Below are 14,551 nucleotides of genomic sequence, written 5' to 3' on the forward strand. Positions count from 1 at the left end.
ACGTGTTGAATGTGATCCCCCCAGAGTAGTTTCCTGTCCAGCCAGACACCGAGGTATTTGACCTTCTCGCGGAAACGTATTGGGCGTGTGTGTAGTGTTATTGGGTTGCAGTGCTGATGTTTGCGCAGTTGCTTCGGTCTTTTAGTGAACAGAACGGCCTCGCATTTGTCGACGTTTACTCTAACACGCCATTTCACCAGCCAAGGCTCTGCCATTCTGAGTGCAGTCTGTAGTCGTGAGTTAATGTTAGATGGCTTCCAATCTTGCGCAAGGATGGCGGTGTCATCAGCGTAGATTGCTACCGTCGTGTTGTGTGTAGCTGGGAGGTCGTTAATGTAGAGGTTAAACAGTAAGGGCCCTAGGATACTTCCTTGGGGTACTCCTGCCTGTATACCATGTCGTGTCGATTGTTTGCCCTGCACGTCGGTGTTGAAACTCCTGTCCGTGAGATATGAGTGTGTGAGACGTACGAGCCCGTCGGGGAACCCTGCGTTGGTAAGTTTGCGTATTAGGCCGTTGTGCCATAGACGATCGAAAGCCTTTTCGATGTCCAGAAACACCGCCCCAGTTGCTTTGTTTGTGTTGTATCCATGTGTTATGTATTCAATGACGCGGAGGTGGTGTTGTGTTGTTGAGTGGTGATTCCTGAAGCCGAATTGCTCCAGTCTCAGGGTGTCGTTTGTGATACAGTGCCTGGTGAGTCTTTTTAATATTACCTTCTCAACGATCTTGCTGAGCGCGCTCAGCAGACTGATGGGTCGTTAATTTTGTGGGACGGAGTGGTCTTTCCCCGGCTTCCTGAACATAAGGACCTTGGCCGTCTTCCAAAAGGCGGGGAAGTGTTGGTGCTTGAGTATGGCATTCGTGATGTGTGTTAGGTAGTCTACAGCTTTGTCCGTGAACTCCTGGAGGACACGGTTTTGAATGCCATCGCCACCAGGGGACTTCCTAGCGGTGGTATGGATGATGGCCCATTTGACTTCAGCTGTACTAGTTTGTCGGATGATGTTGCGCGCTGGTGGGGCCAAGACACGTGTGGCCTCCATTGAAGTATCTTGTCCAGTATTTATGCTCAGAGGGCACTGGGTGCTCTCTTTGCCGTCCGCGCCTGCCTGGCGCTGCTTCTAATGTGTCGTCTCTTCCCCGGTGCTCCCTCGGACGTCCGCGCCCGACTTGGTCGCCATCTGTGGCAGCTCTCTGAGGCTCGTCCTGTGACGGGCTCTCCGTTCGCGGTCGGCGCCCGCCAGGTGCTGCTCCTGAGGTTTTGGTCCTTCCCTGGTGCTCCCACGGACGTCGGCGCCCGACTTGGTCGCCACCTGTGGCAGCTCTCTGATGCCCGTCCTGTGTCGGGATCTCCGTTCGCGGTCGGCGCCCGCCAGGTGCTGCTCCTGAGGTTTTGGTCCTTCCCTGGTGCTCCCACGGACGTCCGCGCCCGACTTGGTCGCCACCTGTGGCAGCTCTCTGAGGCCCTTCCTGTGTCGGGCTCTCCGTTTGCGGTCGGCGCCCGCCAGGTGCTGCTCCTGAGGTTTTGGTCCTTCCCTGGTGCTCTCATGGACGTAGTGCCCGACTTGGTCGCCATCTGTGGCAGCTCTCTGAGGCCCTTCCTGTGTCGGGCTCTCCGTTTGCGGTCGGCGCCCGCCAGGTGCTGCTCCTGAGGTTTTGGTCCTTCCCTGGTGCTCCCACGGACGTAGTGCCCAACTTGGTCGCCACCTGTGGCAGCTCTCTGAGACCCGTCCTGTGTCGGGCTCTCCGTTCGCGGTCGGCGCCCGCCAGGTGCTCTCCTGAGGTTTTGGTCCTTCCCTGGTAGTAGTGCCCGACTTGGTCGCCACCTGTGGCAGCTCTCTGAGACCCGTCCTGTGTCGGGCTCTCCATTCGCGGTCGGCGCCCGCCAGGTGCTGCTCCTGAGGTTTTGGTCCTTCCCTGGTGCTCCCACGGACGTAGTGCCCGGCTTGGTCACCACCTGTGGCAGCTCTCTGAGACCCGTCCTGTGTCGGGCTCACCGTGGTGGTGGTGGTTAGTGTTTAACGTCCCGTCGACAACGAGGTCATTAGCGACGGAGCACAAGCTCAGGTTAGGGAAGGATTGGGAAGGAAATCGGCCGTGCCCTTTCAAAGGAACCATCCCGGCATTTGCCTGAAACGGAGCTCTCCGTTCCCGGTCGGCGCCCGCCAGGTGCTCTCCTGAGGTTTTGATCCTTCCCTGGTGCTCCCACGGACGTCCGCGCCCGACTTGGTCGCCACCTGTGGCAGCTCTCTGAGGCCCGTCCTGTGTTGGGCTCTCCATTCGCGGTCAGCGCCTGTCAGGCGCTGCTCCTGAGGTTTTGGTCCTTCCGTGGTGCTCCCACGGACGTCCGCGCCCGACTTGGTCGCCACCTGTGGCAGCTCTCTGAGGCCCGTCCTGTGTTGGGCTCTCCGTTCGCGGTCGGCGCCAGCCAGGTGCTGGTCCTGAGGTTTTGATCCTTCCCTGGTGCTCCCACGGCCGTAGTGCCCGACTTGCTCCCACGGACGTCCGCGCCCGACTTGGTCGCCACCTGTGGCAGCTCTCTGAGGCCCGTCCTGTGTTGGGCTCCCCGTTCGCGGTCGGCGCCCGCCAGGTGCTGCTCCTGAGGTTTTGGTCCTTCCCTGGTGCTCCCACGGACGTCCGCGCCCGACTTGGTCGCCACCTGTGGCAGCTCTCTGAGGCCCGTCCTGTGTTGGGCTCTACGTTCGCGGTCGGCGCCCGCCAGGTGCTGCTCCTGAGGTTTTGGTCCTTCCCTGGTGCTTCCACGGACGTCGGCGCCCGACTTGATCGCCACCTGTGGCAGCTCTCTGACGCCCGTCATGTGTTGGGCTCTCTGTTCGCGGTCGGCGCCCGCCAGGTGCTGCTCCTGAGGTTTTGGTCCTTCCCTGGAGCTCCCACGGACGTCCGCGCCCGGCTCGTCCACCATCTGTGGTCGTGGCAGTTGTCTGGGGCCGGACCCGCTTCTTGCGTTCCGTTCGTAGTCCGCGCCTGCCAGAGCGACACAAACATCCGGCAGTACCCCGATTATTCCACATGTCAAGATCTCGCTGGGAAAGCCTTAAGAGCTGCAACCGTCCTACTTAATTTGGTCAGCACAAATGCTATCCCTCCGGCCTTACTGCCCTTTAGAATCTGTTAAGCTTTTATGATTTCCATTCTGGTGGGTACATGAACTCTGTAGTCCTACTGTCGTACTGCAACATCCCCCTTTCTGCAGGTGTTTCAGCGCTCATCAAATCGATGGAGAACCTTGCCATTTCCTCAGATGCGAGGGCATTCAATAAGTAATGCAACACATTTTTTTCTCAGCCAGTACCTGTTGAAAAAATGCGGGATTGGTTGTAGGCCCCTATAGTTTCATGAAGCTGCGGCGCTGTACATACCTTCAAAACGGCGTCTGTAACTAAGGTGCGTCCCAAGCGGAGTTTCCTTTGGAGGGAAACCAGAGTATAACAGATATTCATAGGTAGGGTGACCAGATGCAACTATTTAAAAAGGACAAACAGCTTGAAAAAGGAGGACAAAAGAAGAAAAAAGAGGACACATCAAACGGGTCAGCTGCAGATGAGGATACCACCCGTCAACTTTGGGCAAGTCACGTGACTGCCGGGAATTACCGGTAAAACTAGTAGTTAATTGTTACTCATGGTCAGGTGGTGGTTAACTGAACAATATAAAACAAAATTAAAAACATTGATTGTGGTGACAGTGTGGCGTCAATTGCCTTTGTTATGTCAGCAACACGGAATTGTTTACAAAGCGAAAAACGTAAGACCATTCACCTCCCTTCATTCGACGCACCGCTACCAACCTTTACGATTCAAGCAGCAACTGACGACATGTAAACTGCACTTTAACCTTCTGAATACAAATAAACTGAATGACTATGAAACGATGAAATAAAACCGTGACACTTTATCTGTCGAGTTATTTCTTACCTTTATTGGCCACTGAGACGTACGTTCCAGCTCCACATATCTTACATTCCGTTTCAAATTCATTTCTCCCTTTCTTAAAGCCGGTTATTTGCAGGAAAGGACATCAGAAAATGTACACTTTCGTTTATGCATAGCCAAATATTTTACGTAACTCACTCGGTTAAAAATTACACTCACAAATTACACGTGCACTACAGGAAGCCAAGCCACTGCAAAGTGAAGATACGAAACGAAAATTTTAAATAATCGATATTTGCATTCGCTTATAGGTAGATCAACGATAACATCGACGTCCTGGTGCCACCTACTAACACTGCCTTCGTGCGAGTTTTTCACGAAGGCTATGCCAATAGTTAAAGTATTTAAGAAAAGAGCAATAGAACGGGACGAATTGTAAATTTAACTGTATTACGCTCAACTTTGCGAAAAAGCCGGACACTGTAAAAATCCGCCTGGACCCCGGACAAAGAGCTAAAAAGGAGGACATGTCCGGATTAATCCGGACGTCTGGTCGCCCTATTCATAGGCGCTTCCAGAATGTCTACGGGGACCTGACAGTGAACAAAAGCACAGTAACAGAAGCGAGGCGTCTGTCATCATCGCAACAATGTCTCGCAAATCTGTTTGATCACCAGTGTGCCGGCTGGCTGCATACATCTGTGATTCCTGCAATACTGCAACGTGCGGACACTCTTATTTGAGCTCATCGAGGGATCACAATCAAACACCTCGCTGTTCAACTGGACGTCTCTGTTGGTAGTGCTGACACAGTCAAAAGCAACGAAGCAGCTTTTAATTGATTGCGCATTACGATGCAGATCGTCACAGGCGATGAATCATGGGCTCACCACTTCGAACCGGAAACAAGACGGCGCCACACCACCTCTCCTCCAAACATAAAGTACAAAGCTGCACCCTCAGACTGTAAAGTCATGGCGACGGCATTCTGCGTCTCTGAAGAGGTTATCCTGATTGATGTCGTCCCTCTAGTGCAACGATCAACTCTGAAGTGTGTTGTACTACCCATAGCAAACTGCAGAAACGACTTCAGCGTGTTCATCGCCATAAAAATGTAAACTAACTTCTTCTCCGTGACAACGCAAGGCCTTACAAAAATCGGTACAAGCGAGAGGAGCTCACAAAACTTCATTGGACTATTCTTTCTCATCCACCCTACAATTCGGATCGGATCTCGTACCTTCCGACTTCCATCTATTCGGCACAATGAAGGATGCACCCCGTGGGAAGCAGTGCGTGGGCGATGGGGAGGTTATTAACGAAGCAAGACGTTGGCTCCAACGTCAACCAGTAGAGTGGTACCATGTGGGCATACATCCTTCTAGTAACGTGGCACGAGGCCGTCGTAACGAACAGAGATTGTGTTAAAAAATAGGGTTTTGTAGCCAAAACAATGGGGAGTAACATGATGTTCTGGAATCCTGAATAAAACCAACCTGCTTTCACAAAAAAAAATGTTGCATTATTTATTGAATACCCATCATATATCTTTTTCTCCTGTTTTCACTACGCTATCATCCCCTTTCACAAAGGACTCTTTCGCTTCATAACACTTCATCGTATTCTTCATCTCCTTAAAGAAAGTTTGTGCCTTGTTTTTCGTGAAAGCATTATCCACTTCTTCCAACTTTTCTTTCTACTTGTTTCTCTTGGCGTTTCTTATTATTTATCAGTCGTTCTTGTCTCACCAGTTTTCTTGTCCTTCCCTTTCTTAGCTTTCTGCCAAACGCTTCGCGCTTGTCTTCTAGGCTCAACAGCTTTTTCACACTCATCTGTCCACCATTTGTGTTTCTTCCTCCTGCTACTTGGGGCCAGTCGTTCCGACTGCACTTTTGTCATGTCTCTCACATTTTAATATGTATTTTTAATAGTGGCGTTGCTTGCAAATTCGTCCTGGTGTTGTCCAATAGTTCTTTGTCAGTGCTGTATGTGTTTATGTTTTCCTTTTCTCGATTTGTATACTACTGTTTGTGAAAAATTCAACACACCCAGAATGATCTTCTGAACCACTCCAAGAGCGGAGGATATGTAGAGAAGTGAACCAAAATAAGTGATTAAAATTGCAGGGAGATGGCGCGCACATCGGCCCAGGAGCACCCTCAATTTGTGTGACGGACACGTCGGTGCACCGCCATGCACAGCTGGTGCAGAGCAATTGCCGGTAGGGATTAATACTAGCATGTTAGTGAGTTCAACCGAGGTATAATGATTGGTCTCCGAAAAACAAGTTTGTCACACTGAGACACTGCAGCTCTTACAGGGCACTCTACTATTGACAGAGACGCATGTTTGGAACGAGTGAATGGAAGAGGGTCATAGACAGCAATGTGCAGGTTCACAATGTGACACAACGCAGGATGATTGCCATGTTGTCCAAATAGCCGTTACCGGCAGAACACCATCATCCACTCACTGATCAGTCTGGCCTGGCAACGGAAGACAGCAAAACGAAAGCTGAAATTTTAAATTTAGCATTTGAGAAATCTTTCAAGCAGGAGGTTCGTACAAACACACCGCCGTTTGAGTCTCGTACAGATTCCCGTATGGAGAACATAGTGACAGACATCCCTGGGGTTGTGAAGCAGCTGAATGGGTTGAAAATAAATAAATCACCAGGTCCTGATGGGATTCCAATTCGGTTTTACAGAGAGTACTCTACTGCATTGGCTCCTTACTTAGCTTGCATTTATCGCGAATCTCTTGCCCAACGTAAAGTCCCGAGCGACTGGAAAAAAGCGCAAGTGACGCCTGTATATAAGAAGGGTAGAAGGACGGATCCTCAAAATTGCAGGCCAATATCCTTAACATCGGTTTGTTGCAGGATTCTCGAACATATTCTCAGTTCGAATATAATGAATTTCCTCGAGACAGAGAAGTTGCTGTCCATGCATCAGCACGGCTTTAGAAAGCATCGCTCCTGCGAAACTCAACTCGCGCTTTTTTCACATGATATCTTGCGAACCATGGATGAAAGGTATCAGACGGATGCCATATTCCTTGACTTCCGGAAAGCGTTTGACTCGGTGCCCCACTGCAGACTCCTAACTAAGGTACGAGCGTGTGGGATTGGTTCCCTAGTATGTGAGTGGCTCGAAGACTTCTTAAGTAATAGAACCCAGTTCGTTGTCCTCGATGGTGAGTGTTCATCGGAGGTGAGGGTATCATCTGGGGTGCCCCAGGGAAATGTGGTAGGTTGCTGTTGTTTTCTATCTACATAAATGATCTTTTGCATAGGGTGGATAACAATGTGCGGCTGCTTGCTGATGATGCTGTGGTGTGCGGGAAGGTGTCGTCGTTGAGTGACTATAGGAGGATACAAGATGACTTGGACAGGATTTGTGATTGGTGTAAAGAATGGCAGCTAACTCTAAATATAGATAAATATAAATTAATGCAGATGAATAGGAAAAAGAATCCCTTAATGTTTGAATACTCCATTAGTAGTGTAGCGCTCGGCACAGTCACGTCGATTAAATATTTGGGCGTAACATTGCAGAGCGATATGAAGTGGGACAAGCATGTAATGGCAGTTGTGGGGAAGGCGGATAGTCGTCTTCGGTTCATTGGTAGAATTTTAGGAAGATGTGGTTCGTCTGTAACGGAGACCGCTTATAAAACACTAATACGACCTATTCTTGAGTACTGCTCGAGCGTTTGGGATCCCAATCAGGTCGGATTGAGGGAGCACATAGAAGCAATTCAGAGGCGGGCTGCTAGATTTGTTACTGGTAGGTTTGATCATCACGCTAGTGTTACGGAAATGCTTCAGGAACTCGGGTGGGAGTCTCTAGAGGAAAGGAGGCGTCCTTTTCGTGAATCGCTACTGAGGAAATTTAGAGAACCAGCATTTGAGGCTGACTGCAGTACAATTTTACTGCCAGCAACTTATATTTCGCGGAAAGACCACAAAGATAAGATAAGAGAGTTTAGGGCTCGTACAGACGCATATAGGCAGTCATTTTTCCCTCGTTCTGTTTGGGAGTGGAACAGGGAGAGAAGATGCTAGTTGTGGTACGAGGTACCCTCCGCCACGCACCGTATGGTGGATTGCGGAGTATGTAGATGTAGATCCACACTGTAGCACTGAACATGTCTGCGTCGGTGGTTCAGTGCCATCTGCTGAGGGCTGGACTGATAGCATACAGCCGGGCAGTGTGGCCGAGCGGTTCTAGGCGCTACAGTCGGGAAACGTGCGTCCGCTACGGTCGCAGGTTCGAATCCTGCCTCGGGCATGGATGTGTGTGATGTCCTTAAGTTAGGTTTCAGTACTTCTAACAAGGGAACCTCCCCATCGCACCCCCCCCCCCCCCTCAGATTTAGTTATAAGTTGGCACAGTGGATAGGCCTTGAAAAACTGAACACAGACCAATCGAGAAAACAGGAAGAAGTTGTGTGGAACTATGAAAAAAATAAGCAAAATATACAAACTGAGTAGTCCATGCGGAGGATAGGCAACATCAAGGAGAGTATGCGCTCAGGAGCGCGGTGGTCCTGTGGTTAGCGTGAGCAGCTGCGGAACGAAAGGTCCTTGAATCAAGTCTTCCGTCGAGTAAAGGGTGCCGGCACGGTAGCTCAGCGTGTTCGGTCAGAGGGTTATCTGCCCTCTGTAATTAAAAAGACTGAGTTAATCGATCAACAACGAGCTGAAACGGGTGTCTTGCGACGTCCGCCCCGAGCAGATACAACGAACAAAATGAGATTTTTTTTAAAAAAAGTAAAAAGTTTAATTTTTTATATTCAGACAATTTTAATGTGGGAGTAGACGTGATTACCATTCCTTCAGGTTGTACACCTCTTGTGCAACCGTTAGATGTGTTTGGTTTTCGGCAAGTGAAATACTTTGTGAAAAGATTGTATGATTTTGCGAAGCTGCACAGTTCAGGCACTCACACATAATCAACTTCGCTCTCCAAAATTCCAGGACACGTTCAGATTTGCTTGGACATATGCAGGATTTGACGGTCTACACACGGAAAAATTTGAAAACGTTAAAAACATATGTTTTGACAGAACACAGGGAAAACTGTGCGACTGTGAAACTGTTTTGTGACTGTTTTCATCACTTTTTTGGGAGTGATTATTACATCCACAAGAAAACCTAAATCGGGCAAGGTAGAAGAATCTTTTTACCCATTCGCCAAGTGTACATGTTAGGTGGGTCGACAACATACTCCTGTCATGTGACGCACATGCCGTCACCAGTGTCGTATAGAATATATCAGACGTGTTTTCCTGTGGAGGAATCGGTTGACCTATGACCTTGCGATCAAATGTTTTCGGTTCCCATTGGAGAGGCACGTCCTTTCGCCTACAATTCGCACGGTGTTGCGGTGCGGTCGCAAAACACAGACACTAAACCTATTACAGTGAACAGAGACGTCAATGAACGAACGGACAGATCACAGCTTTGCGAAAATAAAGAAAGTAAGCTTTTCAGTCGAGGGAAGACTTGAACCAAGGACTTCTCGTTCCACAGCTACTCACGCAAACCACGGGACCACGGCGCTCCTGCGCTTACATTTTCCTTGATATTGCCTATCTTGCGCATGGACTACTCAGTTTGTATATTTTGCTTATTTTTTCATAGTTCCACACAACTTCTTCCTGTTTTCTCGATTGATCTGTGTTCAGTTTTTCAAGACCTATCCGCTGTGCCAACTTATAACTAAATCTGAGGGGGGTGCGATGGGGAGGTTCCCTTGTAAGTTCTAGGGGACTGATGACCTCAGATGTTAAGTCCCATAGTGCTCAGAGCCATTTGAACCATTTTGATAACATACATGAAATTACGACGGCAATGAGCATGTGAACGCCGACACTGGCGTGACGCGTGGTAAATTCCAGCGTTTTCGAACGAGTCCAACTCTGACTTGTCCTACAGTGATGACGGCATATGTGTTAGACGATACCGTGCTGAACGCAGTTGGGCAGACTGCGTTGTTCAGCAGCATGCCAGATAAACGCCAAACGTTATGGCTACAGCAGCCATTGGTTGTAACCTGCGACATCAACTCCTGCGTGTTGAGGGATATCTGAGCAACTGTTACGTCAGAGAGGTTTTACAGCCCGAGATGCTGCCCCTCCTGCAGCCAGCTCCACGTGCCATAGTTCAGCAGGAAATGTCTGCACCATTGCTTCCGTAGCCTGCATATTCGCCGATGTGCCCCTCATCAAACCTATCTGGGATGTGCTCCATCTCCAGCTTGTTCATTATAGTCCTGTTGCAACCACTGTCGATGCTTTGAGAATGTTCCATATTTGATTCCATGCCATGACGTCTAGACGCTTTGATTGCATCATGTGGTGGCTTCACACTGTACTGAATTTCAAGGTCAAAGTGCTTATATTTACAGATTTGTAATTCTAACCACATGTGTATTGTCATTCCGTAATCTGTGGAATATATTTCACTGCAGCCGCATTTCTCTCAGGTGGTGTAGCAATTTTCACGAACGTTAGTGTATTCGGTAGCCATCTGCGTGTGATTTAGGTGAGATAATAGTCACATTTCATTCCATTGGTTCTTCTGACTCTAGTGTTCGTAATCTCCCTCTGGCTCTTGTCTTGAATCGCTGCATGGTCTACTTGTCTTTCTCCAATTACATTACCTGGACTCACCTATATTGTCTTCTTAGTTGCCTTGACTTTATAGTGAGTGGTCATGACTCTCATCTTGTGCCTCCTGCACAGATCTACTACCCTCTCTTCAGTCTTGTTAGATGTCTTGTGTGCAGTATTTGTTCCACGGGGCCTCTGAATCTCTTCTCGGTGCCCAGTTGTGCACTGCAGTTATCCACCAGGGCTTTTGTCCCCTTTCATCTGCTTCTGTCATTACCTTATCCAACATGTTACAGAAATTTTCCATATCGTCATTGTCTGCTGTTTTTACCATTCTTGGGGTGTTGACCGAGCGATCGACCAATTGAATAAGTGCTGTGCTAAGTGCCGTCTGAAGTAATATCTTTCTCTCACTTCACTTGCGCTTGTTGTCTTGTAAACTCGTGTGTCACTAGCGATCTATTCAAAGTGTATAGATCTCCATTAATCATTATAATGTTTTACCATACATCCTTTCTTCATTTTTAGTTAGGGTAACAGTAAAGATAAATCCTACACGACTGAAATATCGAATAGAACAAGCAAAAATTTAATAATAGAGTCATCATCGTCCTTTTCGCTGGCAGTGGAGACACCAACTATGCCCTTTACTACAGCACTCAAAGAAGAAATTGCATTGTTCTCTACTCCAACCAACTACAAATGTGCCATCTAGTTACCATACCAATCTGGATCCACAAAATGCTTCATCTCCACTGAACACTGACAAAGTGCTTCATCTCCACTGAACATTGGTAACGTGAAACTCCCCACCGTTCTGGTCAAGAAACAAAGTATTATGGTTTCTTCAAACAGAAGCGGTTTTTCACAAATATCAAGTGCACAATGACTTCGACAAGTAGGTGTTACTATTGGCACAATTAGACAACGATCACATTAAAAACATTGACGATGTGTTAATGAAGATGTGAAAGATGCTGTGGGTGAGCATTATTACTTGTCACAACGCAAACATTTCAAAAATCTGCTTTCATATCATGTCCACTGAAACTGTCTGAAGTGGTGAGGGAACTGCTACATAAAGATCTCTTGACAGAAACTGCATTAGGTCTAACATGGCTCAACGAAACTTCCTGGCAGATTAAAACTGTGTGCCGGACCGAGACTCGAACTCGGAACCTTTGCCTTTCGCGGGCAAGTGCTCCACGAACTGAGCTACCCAAGCACGACTCAGGCCCCGTCCTCACAGCCTTACTTTTGCCAGTACCTCGTCTCCTACCTTCCAAACTTTACAGAAGCTCTCCTGCGAACCTTGCAGAACTAGCACTCCTGAAAGAAAGGGTATTGCGGAGACATGGCTTAGCCACAGCCTGGGGGATGTTTCCAGAATGAGATTTTCACTCTGCAGCGGAGTGTGCACTGATATGAAACTTCCTGGCAGATTAAAACTGTGTGCCGGACCGAGACTCGAACTCGGGGCCTTTGCCTTTCGCAGGCAAGTGCTCTACCAACTAAGCTACCCAAGCACGACTCACGCAGGAGAGCTTCTGTAAAGTTTGGAAGGTAAGAGACGTCGTACTGGCAGAAGTAAGGCTGTGAGGACGGGGCGTGAGTCGTGCTTGGGTAGCTCAGTTGGTAGAGCACTTGCCCGCAAAAGGCAAAGGTCCCGAGTTCGAGTCTCGGTCCGGCACACAGTTTTAATCTGCCAGGAAGTTTCATATCAGCGCACACTCCGCTGCAGAGTGAAAATCTCATTATGGCTTAACGAATTTTCCGTAAAAATAAGTTCCGGGTTGACAGCAAATATAACCAGCCATTACCAGACATAGCAAAGAAGGCAGACATAATGGCTAATTACCTGGAAGATAATGATTCGTGTGACCAGATATCTTCATCTTCTAAGAGTGGCCCCAGAACAATGAAGAGGCTCTTGGCCCTGGAACACACGAGAACCTAAGTAGATACCACAAGCTCTGAATCAGGCGACGACATGAGGAAGATGTAAGAATCGTCACCTGAAGAGAGCTCGCACACTGAAAATCAATGGCAGTTCACACACAGGTCAGTACTCGCAAATAAAATTCGTGAGTAGAGAGAAAAAAACCTTTAACGGCGGTGCACGTTCTTCACATAAAAAGACAACTTGGTGCTGGTTCCACAAAAAGTATGGATACATTGCAGGACAATGTACAGCGCTGTGTGATTACCCAAATGGGAACGACGCGCGTTAGTGGGTTGCCACACTCGTCATGCGGATAAACGCTCCCTGGACAGCAACAAAAAAAATTTGCTGTAGATTGTCACAAATGAATTCGGATCTGAACAGGTGATAAATGACATGATTATTGCACATATAAAATGTAAGAACTGAAATACTGTGTGATCAAAAAGTCAGTATAAATTTGAAAACTGAATAAATCACGGAATAATGTAGATAGAGAGGTACAAATTGACACACATGCTTGGAATGACATGGGGTTTTATTAGAGCCAAAAATATACAAACGTTCAAAAAATGTCTGCCAGTTGGCGCTTCATCTGATCAGAATAGCAATAATTAGCATAACAAAGTAAGACAAAGCAAAGATGATGTTCTTTACAGGAAATGCTCAATATGTCCACCATTATTCCTCAACAACAGCTGTAGTCGAGGAATAATGATGTGAACAGCACTGTAAAGCATGTCCGGAGTTATGGTGAGGCATTGGCGTCGGATGTTGTCTTTCAGCATCCCCAGAGATGTCGGTCGATCACGATACACTTGCGACTTCAGGTAACCCGAAAGCCAATAATCGCACGGACTGAGGTCTGGGGACCTGGGAGGCCAAGCATGACGAAAGTGGCGGCTGAGCACAGGATCATCACCAGACGACGCACGCAAGAGATCTTTCACGCGTCTAGAAATTCTTCGTTTCTTTTCTGTTCTAATAAAACCCCATGTCATTCCATGCATGTGTGTCAATTTTTACCTCTCTATCTACATTATTCCGTGGTTTATTGAGTTTTCAAATTTATACTGACTTTTTGATCACTCGGTATATTTACTGTCAAAATGAACACTTAGCTTTTGTTGTACAACTTCTCCTTTGCTGTGAATGTGGGTCAGAGCGTAGGTACATGTGCATACATTGACAGAACCAGTCTAACTCTTGTGATGAATTAGAATTTGTTGATAATACAATACTTTCTCGTAGCACTGTTCATTCAATGGAAATTCTTCCTCATAGCACTGTTCAAAGATAAAGTTCAGAAACATATAGACCTCACGTCTTTGTGTCGGGCTGTTTCGGGACAGACCACCGACAGTGGGGTGGTGAACTTCTTTGGACACGTCTTGTTACTCCCATCTCAATGGTGCGGCCAGCGATGTTCTGGTAGCAAGGAGCATTTTTGTGGTATCTACAGCAGTTTCCAGCGCTATAACTATCTACTACACCACAAAAACCATCCTAGTGTGCAGTTTTGCTCTGAAATATTCTAACTAGCTGTTAATTACAGATAGAAATATGGGAAGCAGATTCCTGGTAGATTTTTGTTCAGATACTAGTGTTTTTCCTTGGCACCTGGGCTCTGAACTAACGTCAGCCACATGCCATAACTTTATCGACAGTAGGAAACAATATCCAGCTCAAGTATGGTGAACAGGAGATTTCGTTACATCTGCATCCTACTTTCATGGCGACACAGAAGTTCGTCGTCGCTGATGTCAGTAGCCCAGTCTTAGGAGCTGACTTTCAAAGATTGTCCAGACTGATGTCAGACTTGATTAACGGCTTTTTAGTGAGTGCTAACATAAACAGTTTTCTACCAGTTCACAAACAGTACGCAGGGCACGCTGCTGCCCGCACAAAGATTTCTGCGGCATGTTCAGTGGATACTCGAGTCTTGTTCTTCGACAAATGCAGACTAAGATGTGTGTGGTATGCAAGAAGCGCCATATTTCATTCAACTACTTCGGCAAATGCAGACTACAGATGTGTGTGGTATGCAAGAAGCGCCATATAACATTCAACTACAGTATCTTTACATGTGAGCTAT

At 47.7% G+C, this 14,551-nt stretch overlaps 1 non-coding gene across 1 annotated transcript; it reads left to right on the plus strand.

Annotated features, from left to right (window-relative positions):
* The first annotated feature begins 12,130 nt into the window (after positions 1–12,130).
* On the plus strand, positions 12,131–12,205 carry Trnal-caa (transfer RNA leucine (anticodon CAA)). Its single transcript has one exon. It is a non-coding gene; the product is annotated as a tRNA-Leu (tRNA).
* Positions 12,206–14,551: the final 2,346 nt, after the last annotated feature.

The sequence above is a fragment of the Schistocerca nitens genome, chromosome 9, assembly GCF_023898315.1.
Source record: "Schistocerca nitens isolate TAMUIC-IGC-003100 chromosome 9, iqSchNite1.1, whole genome shotgun sequence".
Lineage (NCBI taxonomy): Eukaryota > Metazoa > Arthropoda > Insecta > Orthoptera > Acrididae > Schistocerca > Schistocerca nitens.